Source organism: Barbatula barbatula (assembly GCF_947034865.1).
Source record: "Barbatula barbatula genome assembly, chromosome: 1".
NCBI lineage: Eukaryota > Metazoa > Chordata > Actinopteri > Cypriniformes > Nemacheilidae > Barbatula > Barbatula barbatula.
Window position 1 is genome coordinate 2,346,323 of NC_136766.1, and position 9,730 is coordinate 2,356,052.

The following is a 9,730-nucleotide window of genomic DNA, read 5'->3' on the forward strand; positions in this document are numbered from 1 at the left end:
CAAAGCTGAACTTGTTACTATATAAAGTCCAACATGTACATTTATAAGAAAGTATGTAAAAGTGTTTTTTTATAGGCTTTCCAATCAAAAGAGTCATACTTCATTATACTTTTATATAGAGTGTATAACCATCAAAAGATGAATGTGCTCGACTTTTCTGTCCAAGTCGAGTATTTGTGTCATCTCAGGCATATTTCTGAGAAGTATACAAAGTAGATTAAAAGTATGCTTTATTTGTTAAGTTTAAATAAAGTTTAATAGCACACATTTTGAGCAATTTTGATGCTAAAGTGGGGAGAATGGAGGCATCCTGGTATCATTTTTGGTGTTTTCCCCCAACATGTTTTCATCTTTCAGACAGATTTCAGGTCAGCGTGTGCCGGTGTGGGACAGACAGCGAGCAGAAAATAATGAGGTGAGTTTCTCCTTATGTCACTCCTCTGTTTTCTGCCGTCTGTAAGGAGCGCTTGGGACTCTGTCGACATGTAACGGCCAATTAAAAAGCGCCCTGAGGCGGGATATTGTAACCGTGCGGCTGAGAGGGGTTTTTATGCCATGCGGTCTGGATTTGAATGTGGACAGTTTGTGAATAATCCATCTGAAATAACTGCAGTCCTCAGCACTCACACACTTTCTGTGTCTGTCAGTCACTTCATGTGTTTGGATTTCCTCAAGCTTATTCTTTACACATGAAGAGTGCGCATACTTAAGAAAACTCATGTTTATTTCAGTGAGTACCACACGTTTAGATTCAAATGATCTTGAGCATTAATGTTATGTTCCTTGTTCGCCCATTAAATGAAACAAATCACACTTATCATATGGGTTTTGAGGTTTGTGAAGGTTTTATAGTTACACATATCTGTTCTATAAGAGATGTGTCCTCAAGCTTAAATCATGTCTGGTGTATTTGAGTCAATGAATTTCCAAGATAAGACAGGGTGCTGATGAAGGGCTAAAGCCCAAAACACTTTTTCGCACCTTCATGGCACTTTTTATATACACTTGGCCTCTGAATAGTAAAAAACTTTTACCTGCTTGTTTAGCCAATCTTGGACATGTGCGGATCTGTTTTTACTCCAAGATTATCATAGAGAATTCACTCAAAAACCTAAAAAACATGCGTCCCAGGTGCCCTTAATATTCATGTTAGCTTTAAGGAAAAAAAAAGAACGTCACAAAAGTCAGTGTATACGACTTAATGCCTTTTACAGAATACCACTGTAAAATAAATGGTTGGTTTTGAATTAATTTAACTTAAATATGAGTCTACTCAACGATGGGCTGGTTGCACAAGATGGCGCCGCTGAGCTTTTGAGTCGCAGACTAATTCGTGTAAAACTATTGAGTTTCGACTATCCAGGCTAAATGAAGTGCTCAGCAATGTTAAGGGGATCTTTCATACCGCTTATATATAACTTTCTACTTTTTTATGTAAAAAACACACATATTTGACGTTCGAAAATCCTTCTTTTACCATAAAGTGTCGTAAGACCGGAAAATGGATACAAATAGAAAAATTAAGAATTAAATATTTTTTAAAACATCAATATCGAAACGTTTTCTTCATGTTTTTGCATTTAACCTGAATAAAGCAAACTATTTCAAAATTGTCAAAATGTCAGTGTTAAGAACACTTAAAAATGACTTTGGTCACAGAATGACTAAGAATATCTAGATATGGAGATTGTTTAATATATAAAATGTAAAATCACGTGTAGTGTGTTGGTGGTTTGAATGGAACAGCTGTTTGATGGGAATATTGACACAGCTGTTAGTTCCACCCTACAAATGGCTCACGGGTTTACAAGAACATATCAATCATCTGCTGTTTAGCTTGTGATCTGTAATTAATGCTATTCAGATCTTCTGACTCTTCTGCAATACTCTTCAGCAAACGCAAGCTTTAAGCACCGTATACATAAAGCGTGTTTGAACTCGGATGAACATATTGATTTGAGTGAATTCTACCGTTCATTGTTCACTGTGTCTTCACAGACATGCTTCAACATGAGCTTTCATTGTGAGACAGAACAGATGAACACAATAAATACATCTGACTCTGTAAGCACGTGTTTACTTTATTCTTTTTAACAGCACACACTTTATATTTGTTTAATTTATACTCTTGGCTTATATTTGCTCTTTCAATTTGTCACTTAGAAGCATTTTTAGCTCATTCAATGGAAAGAAAAAGCACAGATGAGATCTCTTTAATAGTTTCTCCTTGGAGATTAAATGGTGAAGAGTTGGAAACTTTTGCTCAAGTCTCACCTGCGTTTTTGTCTCTGTCATTAGAGTTTCAGAAGAGAATTTAACAATGTCACAAGCTGAGCTCAGATTTGTCAAGTCTGCAACCAAAGTCAATATTATTGAAGATCTCACTATGAACTCATCACATTTACTCAAATCCAGATTATAAGACCTCTACAATCTTGATCAATTTAGTTTACTAAATGGTGCTGTATAGCACTAAAAGTGGTTCGTAATGATATGGGAACCACTTTAAGTGCTATATAGAACCATATCTTGGTGCTTCAGTGGTTCTTCAGCGGTTCTTCGGGATGACTGAAGTGCTATATAGAACCATATCTTGGTGCTTCTTTGGGATGACTGAAGTGCTATATAGAACCATATCTTGGTGCTTCTTTGGGATGACTGAAGTGCTATATAGAACCATATCTTGGTGCTTCTTTGGGATGACTGAAGTGCTATATAGAACCATATCTTGGTGCTTCTTTGGGATGACTGAAGTGCTATATAGAACCATATCTTGGTGCTTCTTTGGGATGACTGAAGTGCTATATAGAACTATATCTTGGTGCTTCTTTGGGATGACTGAAGTGCTATATAGAACCATATCTTGGTGCTTCTTTGGGATGACTGAAGTGCTATATAGAACCATATCTTGGTGCTTCTTTGGGATGACTGAAGTGCTATATAGAACCATATCTTGGTGCTTCTTTGGGATGACTGAAGTGCTATATAGAACCATATCTTGGTGCTTCAGTGGTTCTTCAGCAGTTCTTTGGAATGACTGAAGTGCTATATAGAACCATATCTTGGTGCTTCAGTGGTTCTTCAGCGGTTCTTCGGGATGACTGTGCTATATAGAACCATATCTTGGTGCTTCTTTGGGATGACTGAAGTGCTATATAGAACCATATCTTGGTGCTTCAGTGGTTCTTCAGCGGTTCTTTGGGATGACTGAAGTGCTATATAGAACCATATCTTGGTGCTTCTTTGGGATGACTGAAGTGCTATATAGAACCATATCTTGGTGCTTCTTTGGGATGACTGAAGTGCTATATAGAACCATATCTTGGTGCTTCTTTGGGATGACTGAAGTGCTATATAGAACCATATCTTGGTGCTTCAGTGGTTCTTCAGCGGTTCTTTGGGATGACTGAAGTGCTATATAGAACCATATCTTGGTGCTTCAGTGGTTGTTCAGCGGTTCTTCGGGATGACTGAAGTGCTATATAGAACCATATCTTGGTGCTTCTTTGGGATGACTGAAGTGCTATATAGAACCATATCTTGGTGCTTCAGTGGTTCTTCAGCGGTTCTTCGGGATGACTGAAGTGCTATATAGAACCATATCTTGGTGCTTCTTTGGGATGACTGAAGTGCTATATAGAACCATATCTTGGTGCTTCTTTGGGATGACTGAAGTGCTATATAGAACCATATCTTGGTGCTTCTTTGGGATGACTGAAGTGCTATATAGAACCATATCTTGGTGCTTCTTTGGGATGACTGAAGTGCTATATAGAACCATATCTTGGTGCTTCTTTGGGATGACTGAAGTGCTATATAGAACCATATCTTGGTGCTTCAGTGGTTCTTCAGCGGTTCTTTGGGATGACTGAAGTGCTATATAGAACCATATCTTGGTGCTTCAGTGGTTGTTCAGCGGTTCTTCAGGGTTGACTGAAGTGCTATATAGAACCATATCTTGGTGCTTCTTTGGGATGACTGAAGTGCTATATAGAACCATATCTTGGTGCTTCAGTGGTTCTTCAGCGGTTCTTCGGGATGACTGAAGTGCTATATAGAACCATATCTTGGTGCTTCTTTGGGATGACTGAAGTGCTATATAGAACCATATCTTGGTGCTTCTTTGGGATGACTGAAGTGCTATATAGAACCATATCTTGGTGCTTCTTTGGGATGACTGAAGTGCTATATAGAACCAAATTTTGGTGCTTCAGTGGTTCTTCAGCGGTTCTTCGGGATAACAGTACTATATAGAAAGCTGAAGAACCATATAGCCCTGTTTCCATATAAAGAACCTGTTAAGCCCCTGTATGGTTCTTCAGCGGTTATATAAAGCACATCAGACATCACAAAGAACCTCTGAAGAACCACTAGACCACCAAGATCCATTTCTATAGCACTAAAAGTGTTTCCACATATGATTATGAGCCAAGAACCACTTTTAGTGCTATATAGCACCATTTATTGTATTATTTTGTACAATCTATATTCATTTTACACCTTCATACTCTTCATGTGTTTTTTTAACATTTACACTCTAATTTATTTGAGCAATTTTAGGAGAAACATTTGAGACATTTAGTCATTTACACAACTGAAAACTACACCAAATCTCCTTCTGATGAGCAATAACATTTTCCTCTGGGAATTTCCAAAGATATAAATAAACAGTAAATCCAAGATGCAGGACGATGTCTGTGAGATGATGATTCAATAGTGAAATCATGTTTTAACCTGTTATGCATGTGTGCTGTTTGTTTGCTGTTTATTATCTCAGCAGCACACTCATTCTAGGGTAATAAAAACATAACGCTTCATCACGCAAGGTCTTTATACACCTCTAAACACAAAGTTATGTATATCATATTGCATTTCTGTATATACAGAATTTTGCATCTCTCAAAAAACTACACATGGGTCCATTAAGCATAAAAGTCATGTTGTGTCTCAATTGTTGTCAATAATATTGACCTGTACAGTATGTTTAAGAAATGATTTCATGTGACTGAAGGTTTGAGATCATACAGTAACTCAGTTCACATTTCGCCGTCAGGTAAGGACTCAATATATAAGCCTAAAGGTGTATAGCAGTTGAGGAATTCATATCCTGGGCTCATATTTGCCCCGTGAGCCTGAGGCAGGACCTGAATGACTCATGTATGATCTAAAGGTCTTCATGAATGGGTTGCTTTACAACACAAGAGTTCAAAGATTTTAGACAAAGAGCAGGTGCTGGAATATCTCACAGCCTCTAGCTGTATTTACACAACCATGAGCTCTTCATACCGCCAATGAATCTTCAGAAAGACGAACATTGTAAGAAATTATTAGTTTTTTTGTTTGTTCAACTCAGTGGCGTTGCTAGGCCCTTTTTAGAGGAGCTAAATCCCCCTTAAAGTTCTAGTTTAGGCCCCCTTATATAACGTGAGTAATTATGTAATCTGTACAAGTATTCGAGATGGCTTTGTAGTCCCCTTTGCAACTCTTATTATGAAAACGGCGGCAGGCTACGTTATTTAGCGCATTCTTCAGGTCATAGCAGGACTGAACTTCATAAGCAGAGTACAAGGTGACATCTGCATCTTTGCCATTCTTTGCTATGAATGCAGCTTCCATTATATGATGAGGGAGCGATTCAAGACCTTTCCCATCCTCTGTAAAACGTTTTGTCTGCATTCACCCCTCATCACACTGTTAACTAGTTGTTTACGTCACCTCTAGCTAAATGAAATCACTCCACACCAATGACGGCATGCTTTAGAAAACTGTGTTATTTATTGTTCTGAGTTCCAAAGAAACAAAAGTGTACCTAGAAGCTCTTTTTTAGTGTTTCAGAGTGTAACTTGTCTTCATTCTGCATATTTTCTCTGAATGATTTATTTTAGTAATGTACAGTATGTGGTGCTAAGAGAGTGGCTATGTATTATATATTTATATATCTCCTCATTGGAGGCTGAGCCCCCCAAATATTGAAAACCTATAATCGCCCGTGGTTCAACTTAGAAATGGTCGCCTTCAAAATGTACATTTATTAAACTTAAAAATATTAGTGAATTTCTCGTTGAGTTTACTGAACTTGTTGCTTTGACTAATATTTTGAAGCTGAATTACCTAAACATTTTAAGGCAACCAGGTAACTTATTTTTTAAAGTTGAAGCAATTTTTTATTTGCAGTGTATGATTCATGTTTGTCTTTTCACACTGAAGTGTACATTTGGGGTGGGATTGAAGTGCAAGCTGCTTTCTTTTAAAAGCGTTTTTAATCATTTGGCATAAACTTGAATGTAATTAATTCAATCACAAATAATTAAAGACAAATTTGTGTATTTTGATTAAGATGCCTGAATAAGGACTATCAATATATGTCTCTTTTGCTTCATATTGCTCTTTTTTGTGAACAAAATAAAAACTTATAAGACTTTTAATTATTAATAATATTAAGATACGCATGTGTGACTTGTAAAAATACTTTTATAATTCCCTATTAAAGTTCTTAAATCTTATTCTATGGCCAAATAGTTTCTCATGGACTTAAAGAGAGCTACATACGGTAAAACTAATTAATGTTCTTAAACAAAAGCATGAACTCTGTGTCTGTAATATTCTCACATTCCTCAACATTTTCAGTTTAGAGTTTGAAGCTTCATGTACCAATGAAACATGGAAAAGCTTATAATAATTACACATTGTTTAAAATCTGAATCATTGGAGGATTCTAGTAACAAACCTATATTTTTCAGATTGAACATAAATTATTGGATGGCTTAATGTTAAATTTGGCATATGATTGCATTAGAAACATTCCTGCCAGCTGGCAAGATACCACTGTACCAAAACTGCCTCAAAGGAGCGCCAGCTACAGTAGCTAGATTTCACAAAATATACAGGATTGAATTACATCAGGACATTGTTCTCGCTTCAAAACTATGATAGCAAGAGTCTCTCTCTCTCTCTCTCTCTCTCTCTCTCTCTCTCTCTCTCTCTCTCTCTATGTCTCTCTCTCTCTCTATGTCTCTCTCTCTCTCTATGTCTCTCCCTCTGTCTCTCTCTCTCTCTCTCTCTGTGTCTCTCTCTCTCACTCTTTCGCTCTCTCTCTGGCTTGTCTTTTACTGTGCTCTCTCCCTTGGTTTGTGGTTAAATCTCATCATAGAGGCTTTGGGTGGAGATGACAGAAAACCCTGCAGGGTCAGAAATGTACTTCTTGTTTCTTTTTTACTCGGTAGTTAGCAGTATTGAAACTGTGTATAACCTACTAAAATTAAAAATGATATGCTTCTATTTAGTTTGTGGTAACGAATTAAGTTTGAATGTTTTTACAGTTTCTCAGTTCTCTGGTAATCTAATAGTTGGGCTACAGATTTAACTTTCTTGAACCAATATTCTCACAGAACATCTCTATAAGACAAATCATTTGTGTACTAGCTTCTATATTAATCAATTGAAACATATGCACTGGAAACATACGGATGTCATATTTCTGAAAATGATGCTTTTGAAAGAATAATGAATGGTGTTTTAATTTATGATTTTTTAAAAAGTGAATTAGCAGTTTTAGCTAGTCTGTAGATGTCTGCTATATACTGTATACATTTTCAACATTCAGAATGTGAATTTGTACATGGTAAAGTATGTTAACGCAACACAAATCATTTATGTAGTGCCAACATAAAGGGATTAAGTTACATAACTGAACATAAAAAAATCAAAACAATAATGATAATATAATGGTGCACTATCAGTTTAAATGAAAACATAAAGAAGTGACATGACAATACAAGCCTGTGCCTATTTCTTAGTGATAAAATGAGCACATATGGAAAATGTTCAAAACAATAAAGTTGGATCCAACATACACGGAAACATTAATGAACCAGTATACTGAGGAGAGGGCGCAGTGAAGTATTATGCCGTTGTTTTATCCTGTAGGGGCAACACAGTCCAGTTTTACAATGGCTAACAATAGCGCTGATCTAGTTTCCAGTATATTTGTGTTGAATTCTTACGGTTTCCCAGTTGGCCTTTAGGGTTTCAGACACTGCGGCTACTCAGGTTGCAGAGTTACTTGGTAGGTCAAAGCGAGAAGAAAAAGACGAAAATGTTCATTCTAAGAGGCCACATCAGTTACCTGAATTTAGAAGAGACCCATTATTAGCTATGGTAACATCACAGAAAAAACTGGACCAACAGAGCTTGACACAAACATTGAATGGAGTGTATTAAAATAACAGCAGAGAAGCGACCGAGATAGAAAATACATGAGATAAAGAAGGATTGCTCATGCAAACCACCAAAAGCATTATTTGGCTTATCGGTCAACCGAAAAACAGCTCAGTCAGCGTGAAATTGACCATATTTACTTCACACATCGTCCTGTTATTACGGTGACGATTCGTTCATTCATGTCATTCCAAAGAAAAACATGTTGGTATTTCTAATCTTTGACCAAAACGCTCCATTCTCATGGATTTTCATCATACACACTGTTTTATGCAGTGCTGCTTTAATCAGTCAACCACTACATGAAACTTGAGTAGCAAACAAAATAAATTAAACTACTACACATTACATTTACACATTTGGCAGACACTATAATTCAAAGCAACAGTGCCTTCAAGCAATACATTATAATCAGTGTGGGTTGCCATTTCTAAAATAATCCATCTTTTTTCTGTAAACTACACTACCACTACTACATGCCCAGACCTGACAAATGCTGTGATGATAGAGCAGGACAAAGGACGTGGCGACTCTATAAAACTTCAGCAGCTATTAGATTATTAATGATAATTAATGATGATCTATTTTTATCATTTTGTCTTGTTGTGCAAGCACTGTCGAGCTTGTGCAGAGGCTGCAGTTTTTGCCAGAGGGGATCTGGAATCCCCTGGTCAGGCCTGGTTTCCTTCTGAGGTTTTTCTCATCCGATGGAGTTTTGGGTTCCTCTCCACCGTTTGCATACTGTTTTGCACTGTTTGTCTGGCCGGGGGGGCTGCTAGAATATTATAGTCTTATTTAATTAACACTGCATATAGGAATTTATAGTCCATCTGATATCTGACCTGTGTTTTGACTTGTATAACCTTATATGTTTTGCTTATAGTCAATGTTTTCTTGTGCAGCTGCTTTGAAAATTGTAAAAAGCTCTAAATAAATAAAGCTGACCTTACTACTGTACGTCTATAGTTAATTCACGGTAACCATGGTTTTTGTAGAAAAAAATAAAAGCATGGACTTTTGGGCACTTAACCCATGTCTTTTGGACTAAAATAAAATAAAAATGCTCTAGAGTAATTTTTTGGCAAACTTGACATTGATATTAAAACTAAATCATATCCGTCTCAACTTTATATTCCGTTACACATTCTGTTTCCGGGCAGATTTACGACGACAGTGATTGAAAGGTAAAAGTTGAACGCGTCGGTGAAGTCATTCAACTATTGACGTCCCCATATTTGACTTGGATCTGCTCACTTTGTATTTCGAAGGGACGCGACTGCACCTTCTCCCGGTTCGTGGCGACGCGCGAAATCGCTAAAACACGTCTGTTCTTATTCAACACGCACAGCGACCAAACCCGTGATCGCCAAATCTGCAAAGCGTCCGTGCAGGGAACGGTAAACCGCGTCTGTCCCTCGGTTTCCAACTTTGCGCTTGAAAAGAATCTCCCCCCTCCGGAGCGCCGATGGTACAATCCAATGCACCTTCAGATGAGTCCAGCGGCGGCGGCGCT